Genomic DNA, 14,952 nt, shown 5'->3' with positions numbered 1-14,952 from the left:
AGAAGATAAGTGTGAAGGAGCTGGGGCTGGCCCAGCTGCCAGGAGGGCTTGAGGGGTCTGCAAACGCATATCAAGCCCCCCCCCCCACCCCCGACAGAGGCCTGGCAGGGGGAGGTCAGCAAACAGAGACAAAGCCCTCGGGCTGGGCAGCTTCCCACTCTCCAGACCGAAATGCCACAGTGGGTGCATTTAGATTGCGGGCTGGCTTTATAAAACTGAAAGCAGAGAATGGTGTTTATCTTCTTCCTTCATCTTTTACTCATTCATTCAGCAATAACTACTGGTGCCTTAGCAAGGGCCACGCATCACCCTAGATGTTGGGGATACAAAGACGGAGCCTAGTGAGGAAGGCAGGCCCGTAAATAGTTGATTACAAGACAACCAGGCCAGCACTTGTAAAAAATGAACACAGCACACGGAAGCCCAAAGAAGATGTTAAACAGAGCCTGGAGGAGTCCAGAGGAGGCACAAGAGGGAAATGCCAAAACGATACAATTTTAGGAACAAGGTGGTTTTCACTAGAAGACCGGGGAATGGACCATATGAAGGCATGAGTCTGGAAAGAGCCAGCACAGCTGCAGAATGACAGCAAGTTCAAGGTGTCGGGAGTTCAGGACTGGTGACCAGGTGTGATGGGGTGTCTGGGGCAGGCCGTAGGGGGGGCCTGGCTTCTCCAGAGGGCCGTGGGGCTCAGGAGACAGAGCAGCGGGGTGAGACGAGTCTTTGGGAAGATGGCCGGGGTGGACTGGAGAAGGAGGCAGCTGAGGGGCTGCCCAGCACAATGAGGAGAAGCTGGGAAGCAGGAGAAAGCTGGGACAGCAGGAGAAAGAAAAACACACACATGCATGTTATGTGGCCTGGCTGGACACCACCTGTGAGGGGCCGCCTGCTGGGGGCCGACAAGCTCTCCAGGCAGCCAGATACTGATGGGTGCAGTGGCACGGGATACAGTGTAGGACCCATCTCTCCCATCTCTCTTCCCCCAAGAGCTTCCAACGGGCCTGGCACCAGGCTCGGCCGAAGGGAGAACAGTACATTCCCTGCTCCAGGCCCAGCCAAGCTCCACTCTGCAGACGGGACTCTGTACTCTAGTCCCCTCAACTCAACAAATTCAACCAACTTGGAAAGCTGGCACCAAAAGACATGATCAGTCGGCTCCTTTAATGTCTGCAGCGCTCACGTTGGCGTCACTCACATAAACTTTGCCTCTTGCACATGGGGAAAGTCTCAACTTTCCCCATGTGCAAGACTCACCACCCAGAGAGCATAAACAGAGAACAAGGCTCGTTCGCTTTTCAGAGCATATGAACATCCTCTGTCTTTATCTATCTTTGGAACCACTTCTATGTCCGGGATTGAACAAGGGCTGCAGTAGCTGATTGACAACTGCAAAGCTACCTGAGTTCCACTGGAATCCTCCAGTCCTTTCTGACGATGGGCAGGTGGTGCAGAGAAAAACCACAGGCTTTGGGCCTCTTGAAACCTGGGTCCAAAGCTCAGCTTGGCCCCTCACTGCCCACCTGGCTTCACCTAAGCCATGTAAGCTCTGAGCCTCAGCTGCTTCTTTTGTATGAGAGCTTGCAGAGTTGCTGTGGAGTGAGAGATTCCTGAGTGATGGCAGAGCCTGGCCCTAGGAGCACCAGCGTGATGTGATGTATGCTGAAGCCATCACCTGGGGCAGATTTGAAGCTGGGGAGGCACTAGTTTGAAAAAAGAGTTTTGTAAATCAATTCTCCAAGTCGCCAACTCCGCCTTGTCTAAAATGGTGAACTGTTTTGAGTTACCAAGCCAGACCCGACTCCCAGAGAATAATTTATAAACTGGAAGAACCTGACTCCTCCCAACCCCCCCAGCCGCCTCCCCTCCTCCCACAAAAGAAAAATGAACAGCTTAATTTTAGGGCCCCAAGGGAAAGAGACAAAGTGGTGCTGAGGGCCCTGGGTGGGTGTGAGAGCTCCAGGAACTAGCTCTTATCTGGAGTGAGATACGGGAAGGTGGAGGGAGATGGCTGGACAGAAGAAGATAAGCCCTGCCTGGGACTGTGTCCGCGCAGCCCGTGCCAGGCTCGGCCCTGCCTCCCTGCCGTCTAAAGGGTTTAGTCTCAACCTTTAAAACCGCTTTGCAATTGAAGTCAGAGACCTGAGAAATAACTCTGACACCCATGCGGAGTAGGTCTCCTCCCAGAAAAGCATCCAGATATTCGGAGTGTGGCAAACCTGGGTGTGAGTCTGGTCTCACGCACTCGCTAGCCGTGTGACCCTCGGCATTTTATCTAGTCTGTCTCAGCCTGTCTTCTCATCTGATCAGTGGGGATACCAATACTCGAGTCACAGGGGGGTAAGGAATGAATTCAATCACGTGGGTAATGTATTTAGCACCTAGTGACTCCATGATGACCAGCACTCATGACTATTTGTCAGATGGCTCAAACGTCATCAGACCAAAAGGAAGAGAAGAAGGAACATAATTATGACCGCTGGTACTAGCTTCCCAGGTCAAGCAATTATATATACTTTACAATTAGAGGCCATGGGCTTTCTATACAGAAGATCTGGTGTCAAATCCACTTCCTAACTGTGTAGCCTTGGACAACTCCGCTTCCAAGTTTTAAGTTCCTCATAAGAAAAGTGGGGAACCTCATATGAGGAAATTTGGGTAATGAACTGAAAACATCCATGGTACAAGGTAGTTCTGTGAGTGAACTAGAAAGGCTGATTTAGAAGGGTTCCCCTGAGTCTGAGTCCCAGCTTCCAGAAACTGGAGTGCAGTATTTTGCTGGATACCCCTCTCTTTCCTTAAAAGAAGAAGATCAAGGTTTAGTTAAATCAGAGGATCCTGGGTAATAGCTCTCGTTAGCCTTCCTTGCCAATCACCACCCAGCTGTTGCCTTTTTGGAGTTTGATATGAAATATAAATAAAACCAACTACTCAGAAATATGAAAGGTTTCTGCATTTTCCGGGAAGAAACAAGACGTGATGCTTTAGTTTCTAAGAATAGCCTTGAAACAATTTGGTCTTTGCCAACTGGAGTCCCTTATTTGTGGTTCTGCCTATGTGACTTTATGAGTCACAAAGCAATTCCCTGTCCCTGCCTCTGGCTGTTACAAATTAGAACCCAGGGCCTCAGATCCTAGCACTGGTAATGGGCTCTTAGCCCATGACAACTGGGAGACAAGTTCAAGGTTTATGCAGAGGCCCTGAGTAGCTCTCAAAATGAGAGATGAGCCTCCTTGGCCCAAGAGCTGCCAATGCACTCACATGTGGGGACTCCCACCCCCTGCCTTTCCTGGGCCTCATCACCTGCCAAATGGCATCAAAGAGTGTGACCAGGCAGTGGATAAAACGGAGTTCTATAAAAACTTAAGGAGGGCTGGGAGGGACACCGGGCAGAACCTTCCCTCAAAGCAGCATGAGGTAAGCACAGCCCTCAACCCTACCCTGAAGGCTCACAGACATGTTTCAAGGTAAATGCAATCTAAAAACCAAACCCTCTCCTCATTTCCACTGCCAAGCCCCCCATTCAAACTTACCATCTCCCAGGTTAACCTCCCCAAAGGGCCATGGGGCAGGGCCCAGTTTCCACGGCAGTGAAATGGGGGTCTTCACCCCTGTGCACCCGCAGGTGGTTGGAAAGACTAGAAGCCCCCGGCTCTGTGCCTCGCACTCGGAAGACCCTGGGTCATGGCTACTTGGATCTGACATCTGAGATGAGGCAGGAGGCAGCCAGGGCCAAGGCGGTGGGAAACGCCTCCCACGCTGCCTCTCTGCAGGGCCCAGCATGGGCAGAACACCTGGTTTACAGGTGGTGTCTGCAGGCATCACCCTCTCACCTGGCCCAGGGAGGCCTGGCTTTCCATCTACCAGGGCACGTGACACCAACTTGAACCTAAAGGGGCAACTCCCAGCGTTGGGAAGGGACCGAAAGGGCCACTTTGAATCTCCTTCCAGCCAGGGGTCCCAGCCTTCCCTCGGTCAACTCCCCGAGTGGAGCACGCACCACTTCCTGGGGCAGCCTGCCCCACCCTTGCCTCCTCTGGCTGGAAGAGAGCCTCGGTGAGATGATTCCTGTTAGCTGCTCTCCAGGGAGATCAATGCTGTCTCTCCAATAGCTCCTCCCCACTCCTGGTTCTAGCCCTTGAGATCACCCACAGGAAGTCAAAGCCCCTTCCATGCAGGCTGAACTCACACACGCAGTCTACTTACACATGCCATCCGGAGCCCCGACTGGAAAGGCTAATGAAAACGCACCCAAGAGATGTACTGTGAAAGCCCACCCAAGCGCCCAGCCTGCAGCAGGGCCTGGACACTGCCCTCTGTCTACACCGGCCCAGGGTGGGGAGCTCGGAAAAGAGACTCCAGGGGCACTGCAGGCCCTGGCCTTCTGTGCTGCTCCTCCTGTGAGAGGCCAAGGCCATGTGATCTTGCTCTTCCATCCCCAGCCCTCCCCTCACTCCTTTTCAATAGCGACTTGACTCCACTGCTCTGGCTTGAAATGACCTCACACATTCCCACCTCCTCGCCTCAGTCCATTTCCTTGTGGAATGACTCACAGTAACAGATCCCAGGATGACCTGAGATTGACCCCCCAACCCCGAACCCATGAGCCAGTGACCCATATGCTGACCGGTCACAGTGCCAGGAAGGAGGCCAACATCACCAGGGGCCACGGCAGCCAGGCTCTTTCACAGTATCCTATGGGGTCCTCACAAGAAGTCTGTGGGGTAGGGTGCTTCTCTCTCTCTCTCTGTTTCTACTCTGTAAGAAGCAAGGACTTTGGGGGTAGGGGGTAATTCCAGAACTTGCTCATCTCACTTTCCTTAAGCAAGTATAAATTTGCCATGTGTGGCTGCTACGTGTGTGTGCGTGTGTTCACGTACATGTATGCATATATATGAGTATGTGTGTAAATGTATGTCTATGTGTGTATGGATTGCATATATGCATGCTTGTATGCATGTGTGTACACAAACACACACGTACAAATTTTTTAATTTTTCCACCATGATTTCTGGCCAGTGTCCCACATCTCTGCTTGTACTGCTAAGCCTGTTTTTAAGAACTCTCTAGGAGAAGCAAAGCCTTTGAGGCGGGCAGAACTCGGGCCTGGGCATGAGGAGACTGAGCCTCATCTGAACAGCGACAACCACACTGCTCAGCTGCTCACGGGTGCCAGACCCTGTCCCAGGTCCTTTACATCCATGATTTCATTCAACCATCCTTATTTGACTGAAGAGAAGGCAGATTCAGAGGGGCAAGCAACCCCCCCCCATTTGCCAAGGTACCGAGTGGACATGCTGTAAAATGAGCCCAGTTCCATCTCACTTCAAAATCCACGCGCTTCGTCACCGATTGATATGAGCCATGGAGACGGAAATAATACGACCTGCTTTTACTGAAGCCGCCGTGTCAATTAAATGGGTTAAGTTCTGTAGTCCCTGAAGTTCTTTCAGGCTCCTAGAGACTGCAAACGTCAACAACGGGGTGTGGCTTCATAAGTTACGGAGCAACCAAACAATAAAGGATTAGGCAGTCCTTTAAAATAATATTTATAAAGACATTTAATCCTTCTGGAAAATGCGTATGCCCTAAATCAGAGTGAAAAGAGCAGGATACAAATTCAAGTACTCGATATGATTCCAACTCCTTAGAGTAATATCTAAAGGAGAAAGGAAACAAGCCAAAAGTGAACAGTGGTCGTGTGTGTGATGGTATTTCAGATGATTTATGTTTAGGTTTATACTTTTCTTTATTTCCAGATTTTCTACTGGAAGCACACACAGCTTTTATAACTCCCTCCTCTATACGTTCCAAGTCCTGGAGTCTTCTCTCCCTGACTAGACTATCTTGGTCTCATGTATCTTCTCTTCCTCAGGCCTGTACGGCTCCAGCCACACTAGCAATGCCATTCTTCTCCAGAAAAGAAAGGGCCATCCTGTAAGAAGCCCTGACACTGCTAATCTAATGAACGGGCTTACATTCCAACAGGTGAGGGATGAGGTCCCCAAGACTGCATTCCTGCCACACCTCTGCTCACTGGACCACAGACTTGAAAGTGGGGAAGATAATACCCCTGACATGATCTCAGCTATGCCCACAGACCCCCTGCCAGTCAACCCCACAAGAAGGACACCTGCCTACCTGGTTATAGGCTAGGACCTGACAAAATAACATTCATCTCAGCACACACACCAAGCCCATCTCACCACTAAAAACTCAGCAGCCTATTCTGCATATGCCCTAAATCACCTTCATGACCCATTGGCTGCCTGGGAGTACTGTGAACTCCAAATTCCAATTTCCAGGAGGCCACCCTATCTCAAAACTAATGGGAGGGATACCTAGAATAAGCAAATTCATAGAGACAGAAAGTAGAAATTCATAAAGACAGAAAGACAGGGGCTGGGGGAAGAGGGAAATGGGAGTTATTGTTTAATGGGTACAGATTTTCAATTTGGGATGATGAAAAAGTTCTGGAGATCAATGGTGGTGATGGTTGCACAACCATGTGAATATACTTAATGCCACTGAATTCGAACATTTAAAAACGGTCATAATAGCAAATTTTGTCATGCATATTTTCCCACAATAAAAAAAATATAATAAAATGCATTAAAAAAACAAACCATCGCCACCTTACAGTAGGAGCTGTCCAAGGCCAGAGGACAGAATTTGTGGCCTAATTAACAATGAAGCAAATTATCTAAAATACTTTTGAGTTAAAGTGTAATAAAATAAATAGTGAAAGAATCCTGCTGTTTTTTTATTTGGCTCAATGGCATAATTTCTTGGTTTTTGTTTTTGTTTTTGTTTTTTTTGTAAGTCATCTGGGCTCCTCTCAGTCTTCCTTCCAAATCTCATTTGACTCCAGGAAGCCTTTGGAAGCTCAGCCCTGCCAAATTCCAATTTTTATCTCTTATTCTGCCTTCCCCAGGCCACCACCACCAATGCCGCCCCTCCCTCACCCAGCACCTGTAAAATCTGCTTCAACATCCACAGGGAAGGTTGGGTAGGGGCTCCCTGCTCTTAGCTTTCAGCGCCTACCATCCCTTGCCTGGGGAGAACACTCCTGTGTTCTGACAGTCCCTAGACAGTGCAGCCAGCAGACTGCAGTTCCCTGAAAGCAGGGAGCATTCTTCCCTGCAGTGTACAGATTCCCTAAAAACTCCCCAAGGGCAGGTCCAGATCAGCCCAGATCTGTTGCACATGCCATCAGACTCCAACGAGGAGAAACAATGGCCGTGTCAATAGATAAGACTTCTGTCTCTCAAAATCAGAGCTTCGCATATTTTTCATTGACTAACATCAATTTCAGGGACACCGGGTATGAATCCTGTTCACGTTAGGAGAATCCTGCTGCGAGGCAAAGAAGCTTGCCCGTTTGAAAAAACAGTAAGTCTGACATATCATATACCATACTTACTGTTTTTTTTTTTGCGGTACTACGCAGGCCTCTCACTGTTGTGGCCTCTCCCGCTGCGGAGCACAGGTTCCGGACGCGCTGGCTCAGCAGCCACGGCTCACAGGCCCAGCCGCTCCACGGCATGTGGGATCTTCCAGGACCGGGGCACAAACCCGTGTTCCCTGCATCAGCAGGCGGACTCTCAACCACTGCGCCACCAGGGAAGCCCCATACTTACCGTTCTTAAGCACAGCACATGGATGTGAACAAATCCTTTTACCCCACTAACTCCTAGTCTTCCTTCAAAGCTCTTCTCCTCTAGACACTCTCCACCTCCCTGTCGCCAACCCCTTTCCAAAATGCGTTGGATCTGTCCCACAGGATCTGTACTTACCTCGGTTACAGTAAGTCCTGTGCTGAAATTAATTTTTGACTTCCCTACTCCCAGTTCCTAGCACAAGGCCCTCTCTATACAGTATGTGCTAAATGAATGAATGAATGCTCAGACCTTGGGAACATAATAATCCTTGACATTTAACGAGCATCTATGAAGTCTTGAGCAGCAAGGTAAAAAGCTTTCTATGTATTAAAGAAGTTAATCATTGTAACAAACCAAGGCATCATTAGATACTGTTATCTAATGATAATGGTATCCCCACTTTTCAAAGAATTAGAAAAGTTGGCAACTTGGCAAGGGCACATGGCCAGAAGTAAGGAACTTGTGACTTGACATCCTAGAGCCAGAGTTCAGAGCCCACATCTGTAACCACCATCCCATACAGCTCCCACACAAAGTGGATGGAGGGATCCGAGTGCTGCCTCATACACCACATCAGGTACGTGGTCTCTGCTCTAGACCCTTTGGTTCATGATACTCCCCTTCTTTCATCAAACTCCAAAATGCCAGGATCTGGCACAAGGAGATCTCGATGCAATCGTGGATAACTGTGGCGAATATACCAATAACAAGTCAGCTGAGGGGTGGGTGACTTTCTAGCCCGGGTGGGTACGGCAGAGGCAGGCCAGCTGATCGCCAGACACATTGCTCCTTCCTCCTGGGCCCTTCCTTGCAGCTGTGTGAGCCCACGTGACCAGTTCCAGGCAATGGAATGTGAGCAGAAGTGACACACGCAACTTCTAGGACCAACCCATGAGAACCTCCCGTGGCAATCCTCCAGGCTCTTTCCACTTCCGCCAGAGCATAGCAGCCACGGAAATCACATGTGCGAGACGGCAAAGCCATGAGAAGGAAGGAGCTGGGCTCCCTGATGCCCACTTGGAGGAAAGCAGTCTATGACCAGGAACATTTGGACTTCACATATGTGAGAAATAAACCTGAAGTATGTGAAGACACTGAGAATCAAGGGTTTATCTGTGAGGCAGGAAATATCAATTAATCCAGTAGGTAAACCATAGCATGGTAGGAATGCCCGATTTGTCACTGGAGGTTAACCCCCAGAAATATGCCTGACCACCCCTCATTCAGGAACCTCCCCACACACATATACACCCTCTGGTGAATATACCTTATTATATACCCTATAATAAGACAAGAGAATGGGACAGATAGGCTAGTCGTTTCCTTGGTTTCAATAACCCCTGAGCCCTCAGGAAGCCCCTGGAAGCCTATGTGGTGTGGTGGAAAGAATGTGGACTTCCGAGTCCCCAGCATTCCCTTGAGCAAGTCACAAACAACACAGAGTCCCTGTGAAAATTAGATGAAGGTGCCTCTCGTGGGGCGGGCTCAGGATGTGCTTTTCCAGCGTCCTTCCAGCCCACTGCCCTGGGGATAACACCCACCACCCGAGGTAGCCCAAGCCAAACCACAGCAGAAATAGGGGCATTTTCACATAGATGGTAAGGGCGATCATCTCCCCTTATCTACCTTAAGCTGAGATGGGACAGTTAAAGCATATTTTCCACCGAGTCTTTGCCCAGCACACCCTTAAAGTCACCCCCCAGGTGAGCCTTTGTGTCTGGATGGCTGAGCTCAGGCCTCAGGGACTGCAACCCTAGTAATCAGTCTGGAGGATAGAGAAGGATGCTGGGGAGGAGGCATAAACGTCATGGAAAAGTGAACTTGAAAAGGATTTCTCAACAACGCCTGCTCGCTCTGCACACACCATACCCAGGAGCCCAGGACAACCACAGAGCAGTCCCTGCCCCAGAAGCTCACAGCCCAACCGTGTCTCATGGAGTCTGTCCTCCAAAGGCTCCCCCATTTTGAAGAATTGTGCCAAGTAACTACATTTTTTCAAACCAAAAAAAAAAAAAAAAGAACTCATTGCCTAACAAAAGTGTTTTTTGTTCTTTTTTGGATGTGTGAATTTAACAATGTGAAATCAGTCTCAAAAATGTGCACAAATTCAACCACAGTTAGATCTACATTTGCTCTTAATAATGGCACTCTCCCTCCTTCCCCTCACCGTCTAGGTTCCCAGTAGGAAAGTCCAGCCTGGCAATGTCCACTTCCTCACTTCCACTCACCCTCTAATCTACCACAGTCTCATTCCCCCTCCCACACACAGCCCACATAGGCATCATGCCCAAGGCCACCGCCAACTCTGTGGCTACAGCTAACTGTCACTTAGTGGACCTTATCTTGCCCAGGGTCTCTCCCATCTTCAGTCTGTGCAGACACATCTCTCTCTGAATGCCCCTGAAATTCCCCCAGATTCTGATCTGCACACTCCTCCCGTTTTCAAGGACCTCAACACATCCACAGATCAACCAATATCTACATCCCAATGACCCATCAAGCTATCCCTCTGTCGTGAACCTCCAGCTGCTTTCCAGACCTGTATTCAACTGCCAATTACACTCTTCCCCTGACTGTCTTGCAGAGACCTGACACGCGGTCAGTTTACCTTCCGCCTTCACCTCCCTGGCACCCCCAGCCTCAGTGAACAGCACCATCTGTACCCAGACTCTCACGCCACACCCCTGGAGTCACCTCCTCTGCCCCCTTTCCCTCACCTCGAGGAGCCAGCCAGTCACCAAGCACTGCCTCCACAATAGCCCCAGTCACTGCCTCCTGTCCAGCCTCCCCTCTCGTTTAACTCTCAATACCTCCTCATAAATGCCCTTCCTGCTTGCTCCCTCCAGTCCACCAGCCTCTCTCTGGAGCTGCTGCCAGAGAGATCTTTCCACCAGAAATGCACACTTGGTCAGGTTCTGTTCCTGTTTCAAACCCTTCAGCAGCTCCCTGAGCAACTTCAGGGTGAGAGCCAAACATCTCAGCAGAGCAAGACAAAACCCACCTTCCTGCTTCGCCCCTTGCCTGCTCTCCAGCCTGCCACCTCACCATTTCCCTGACCCCACGACCAGACCTACTGAGCCATCTGCATCTGTAGCTCCCTAACAAACTGAACTCTTCCAGGCCTCCCTCCCTGTGCCTCTGCTTATGCTGGTCCCTCCATCTAGAAGGCCCATCCAGACTCCGTTCCCTTGGTAAAAACCCAGTCGGCTTTAGGGCTGAAACATCAAAGGCAGCAGAGTGTCAGGGGTCCCAGTGTGGGCTCTGGAGTCAGGCAGACTTGTTACAAACCTGACCCACCACTTACTAGGTGTGTGAGCCTAGATGAGTCACCTAATTTCTTTGAACCTCAGTTTCCTCATCCATAAAATGGAGATAATAACAGTCCTGACCCCACCGGGTTACATGAGGAGGAAACTCTGACGCCAGGCTAGGCGGTATCCTTGGCTGCAACTCTTCTTTGAAGTCTTACCTTGGTCTCCCCACACCCCCTTCTCCTACACTGTACTCCGTGGAGGTTCCAGTGCTGGTTGCATACAGACTATCGCATGAACTACTTTTGGGCCTGCCCGCCTCCCTGGACCGTGAGCTCTCTGACGCCAGGTGCTGCATATCCAGGGCCTCTGGCAATGGCACATGTCCAATAACCACTGCTTGTTGGTAAAATCCAATCAAGAGCAGCCACAAAATTCAGGCTGTGTGGCGGCGTGAACTGTGACTGCCCTTCCTCTTTGACCACCACCAGAATGACCCCGGGAGCCTCCTCACTCGTCTCCAGTTCGCGTCTTCCCCTTCCCGTCTTGTCTGCACCACCCCACACGGCTCATACAGCCCTCAGGGCTCCCTAAGCCCCACTGTATAAGTCCCAACTCCCATGATGGGCTCGTCAGCCCCCTCCACGCAGCCCCCATTTCCTTGTTAGGCTCAATTCCTAAAGGCCTTAGGGCTCCCCTGTGGCTGCATCAGACAGACTGGCCCATTTAATGCTCCACATCTGGTCTCTGCCTTCCTCCTCCCATCCCTGCTCAAATCTTACCCATCCTCTGAAGCAAAGTCAGGCCCTGAAGTACTAATTGAAGACCTACTATGTGCTGACATCACAGTCTATTCAGGGAAGCAATTTTAAATAATTATAGTTAAGAGCTGCAGTAGAGGTGGGTACCAAGACGTGTGGACACAGAGATGGGAGATGGAGTGACCCACAGCCTGGAGAGAGGCTCAAAGAAGCAGCGCCAGAGCTGGATCTTAAGGGATGAGCCGGAGTTTTCAGGCACAAAAGTCTCCCCATCCCATACTGACCCTTCTTTCACATGCATTCTTCTTACTCTCAGAGTCTGTGCCAGAGGTCACCAAACCTGGTTCTACACCACACGATTCACTAGGAAGTGTCCAAAAATACAGCTTCCTGGGCCTACTCCCACACAGAATCTCTGCAGCCTGAGGTCCAAGGGGGAAACTGCTAGGCACTCTGGATACCAGGGGAACAAGCTCTGTCTTCCCAGCTTCTGAGAAACTACCATCTAGTAGTAATTCCTAGAGACATACAGTTATAACACACATGGGGTCATATGAGACACAGAACCGGCCATTTGGCACTTCATTTAGCCTTGAACCCAACACAGGTTTGTGCATTATGCCTGTCTGGACAATATAGTGTATAAACTTCTTAAGGAAAAGGCCAGTGTCTTTTGTTTCTGTTCTATTTCCCAGAATATTCAGCTCAGTTCTAAGTATGCAGTTGGCATTCAATCAATATTTAATCAAATAATTCAACTTTTTGTATCATGTCCCTTTGGACTAATTCACCCATTAACGAATTGTCTACTGATTTTTAGCTTTGTAATTTTGGTGCCAGTGTGGTGTCGGCTCCTAGTAGGTAATTAGTACATGTTTGTTGAATGAATGAACATTTACCGGTAAAAATTTATTTCAGGAGGAATGGAACAGCGCTCACTGTACCACCTTTAGAGTTCACTTAAAAGACTTAAAACATTTTTCATTTGAATTATAGGCCTTTAATTTCAGGATTAATTTCCTGATATGCAATTAGACATGCTTTGTTGTTTGTATTATAATTAATGTTATTAGCAATGTAAATAATACCTCCCTGGATCTCGGAGGTCAGCTGGTCTCTGTGCAGGTATGCCCGGGGCCTGGGAAGGGGAGATGCTTGCCTGTTTCTTCCAGTGAGGTGTCCACCCAGCCGGCAGTTCAGCTGGGCACACCCATTACCCCAGTCTCCACACAACGGCCTATCAACTGCATTCAACCTTTCCGAGCAGGTGTGTGCACATGCACGGGCAGGTGAGCCCTGCCTGAGTCAGAAAAGCCTAATGGGCTGTTCGAAACCTACTGACATGTCAACACACTTGGGAAGCTGGGATCTGTGATTTAAATGTGAAAAGCCCTGTGCTGCAGAAAAGCAGTCTGACAAAACAAGGATACGCGTCGGGAGGCTCCTGGGAGACACGTCCAAGCATGGGATTCTCAGCCAAGCGGGGACGGACTGGGCAAGCAGGGGTCGCCAGCAGGATGGACTCTGCCTGGCTTGCGCCGGGGCCCACATTCCCATGCTTTGTTGCTGTTACTGTTCTTTGTTTGTATGTTAGGCTTGTTTTAAGCCTTGAAAGTAGGACTCATAGTCTTGAGTGGGGGAATTTCTGGATGTGGATGAAAGTTCTTCTGGCCCTCCCTCCAGGCCCAAACCAGGAGATAGGAGAGTCTGTAATTCCTTTCGTGCCCGGGACCAGAGGGATCTTTCCTGGAGTGCGTGCTGGATCGTGGACAGCACTTGGGCAATTCAACTCAGCCTGAGAGATATTCAGTCCTTTTTGCTTCTGCTGGAAAATGGGAGGGTTTACTTGCTGGTTATGTGTTTGTTCCTATATTCATCCCACAGATACCAATTACCTTGTGCCGGGCAATGTGCTAAGTGAACACAGCTTAATGGTTCTCAGATGCAGCCTCTGCGGGGTGAGCAGGCCAGAGACTGACAGGGCGAGACAGCCCTGAGCAATGCTGTCTTCCCTTCACCGGACCCGCCCAAGGGGCTCTGTGCCCACGTCAAATGTGCCGTTACCAGGGGGCTGGTTCAGGCGTCTGAGCAGAAGGGGGAGAGAAAGACTGTCTGGGCCACATCCTTACTATGCAGAGGAACTGAAGTCTCCTATGAACTGTTTTCACAAAAGCTCTTTAAAACCATGCAAGGTTTCAGACAGTAAATACAGAAAGGCCTCTCTGATTAGGGCAGAACCAGTCCCTAAGATACACTCAGCTGCTGACCCCACTTCTGAGATGATTAGCTTGACAGGTTGGTAACAGCTGTTACCAACAACAAAGGCTGACCTGGAGGGTGATGTGAGCCTGTGTGAGGGGGGCCACAGAGCTGTGAGGGGAGGGACACCTGGCTCTCCAGGTGACACTCAAAGGCCACGTTCCTGTGAGCTCAGAGATGCTGAGACAAGCACTCCAGGACCAGCGACTGCCTTGGCCATTCCTCACTCGGTGGGTCAAAACGCCCCTCCCTGACCCACACCCCAACAGAGAGCAGCCCCAGGGAGGACCACAGAAGATGTGACTGAGCCAGTGAATTTTCTGTCAAGGTTCGGGAGACAGTTTCCTGCCATCCCGATGTAAGACATTTGGGTTGGCTGAATGAAGGCGCTGGACACTTCTCTAGGTGTTTGGGCTTATGTTCTGAAAAACACATTCACTAAAGCAGCCACCATCCCAGAAAGGATTTCCTCTTTCCTTGTAAAGAAACGAAACCCAGGGGGCCACAAAAGATGGACTGTGATACGAGACCAGGAAGACCTGGACTCCAGATCGCTCTCCAGGTGTTTGCTCCCCTCCCCTCCGTGAAGGGTACGTCAGGCTCAAAGTTCTGCTTCCAGAATAGGTTTCCTGGGGCAGACCTCGGCAAGGAGTTCATTAGAGAGGAGAGAGGCACGAGTTCCTGAAAGGCTCGCTCTCTTCCCCAAGACCCTTCTCACTCTAAAGGGTTGGGATTTTTAAAAGATTCTGGCTCACCCTCAGGGCAAATGATCACTTCCTAGATACTTTTGCCTTGTAAATATTGTCCTTAAAAACAGCAATATATTTTCGCTGATCTTTAAGTAGCCTTCTCACCCCACACCCCCAGCTGCTGCAGAATTACTGTGTGGCTTTGTCTGGAATGCAAAACAATCCCTGGAGAGACAGGCTGTACATGAACCCACAAGGGTGTCTGCTATCAGCTTATTTGGCAAGAGGAATCTGAGACATTTTAAATATGAACTGTCAGTGTGGCCCATCCCAC

This window comes from Grampus griseus (assembly GCF_964374135.1).
Source record: "Grampus griseus genome assembly, chromosome: 8".
Lineage (NCBI taxonomy): Eukaryota > Metazoa > Chordata > Mammalia > Artiodactyla > Delphinidae > Grampus > Grampus griseus.
The sequence above is the reverse complement of the archived record's forward strand: the minus strand, read 5'-3'. Positions refer to the sequence as shown.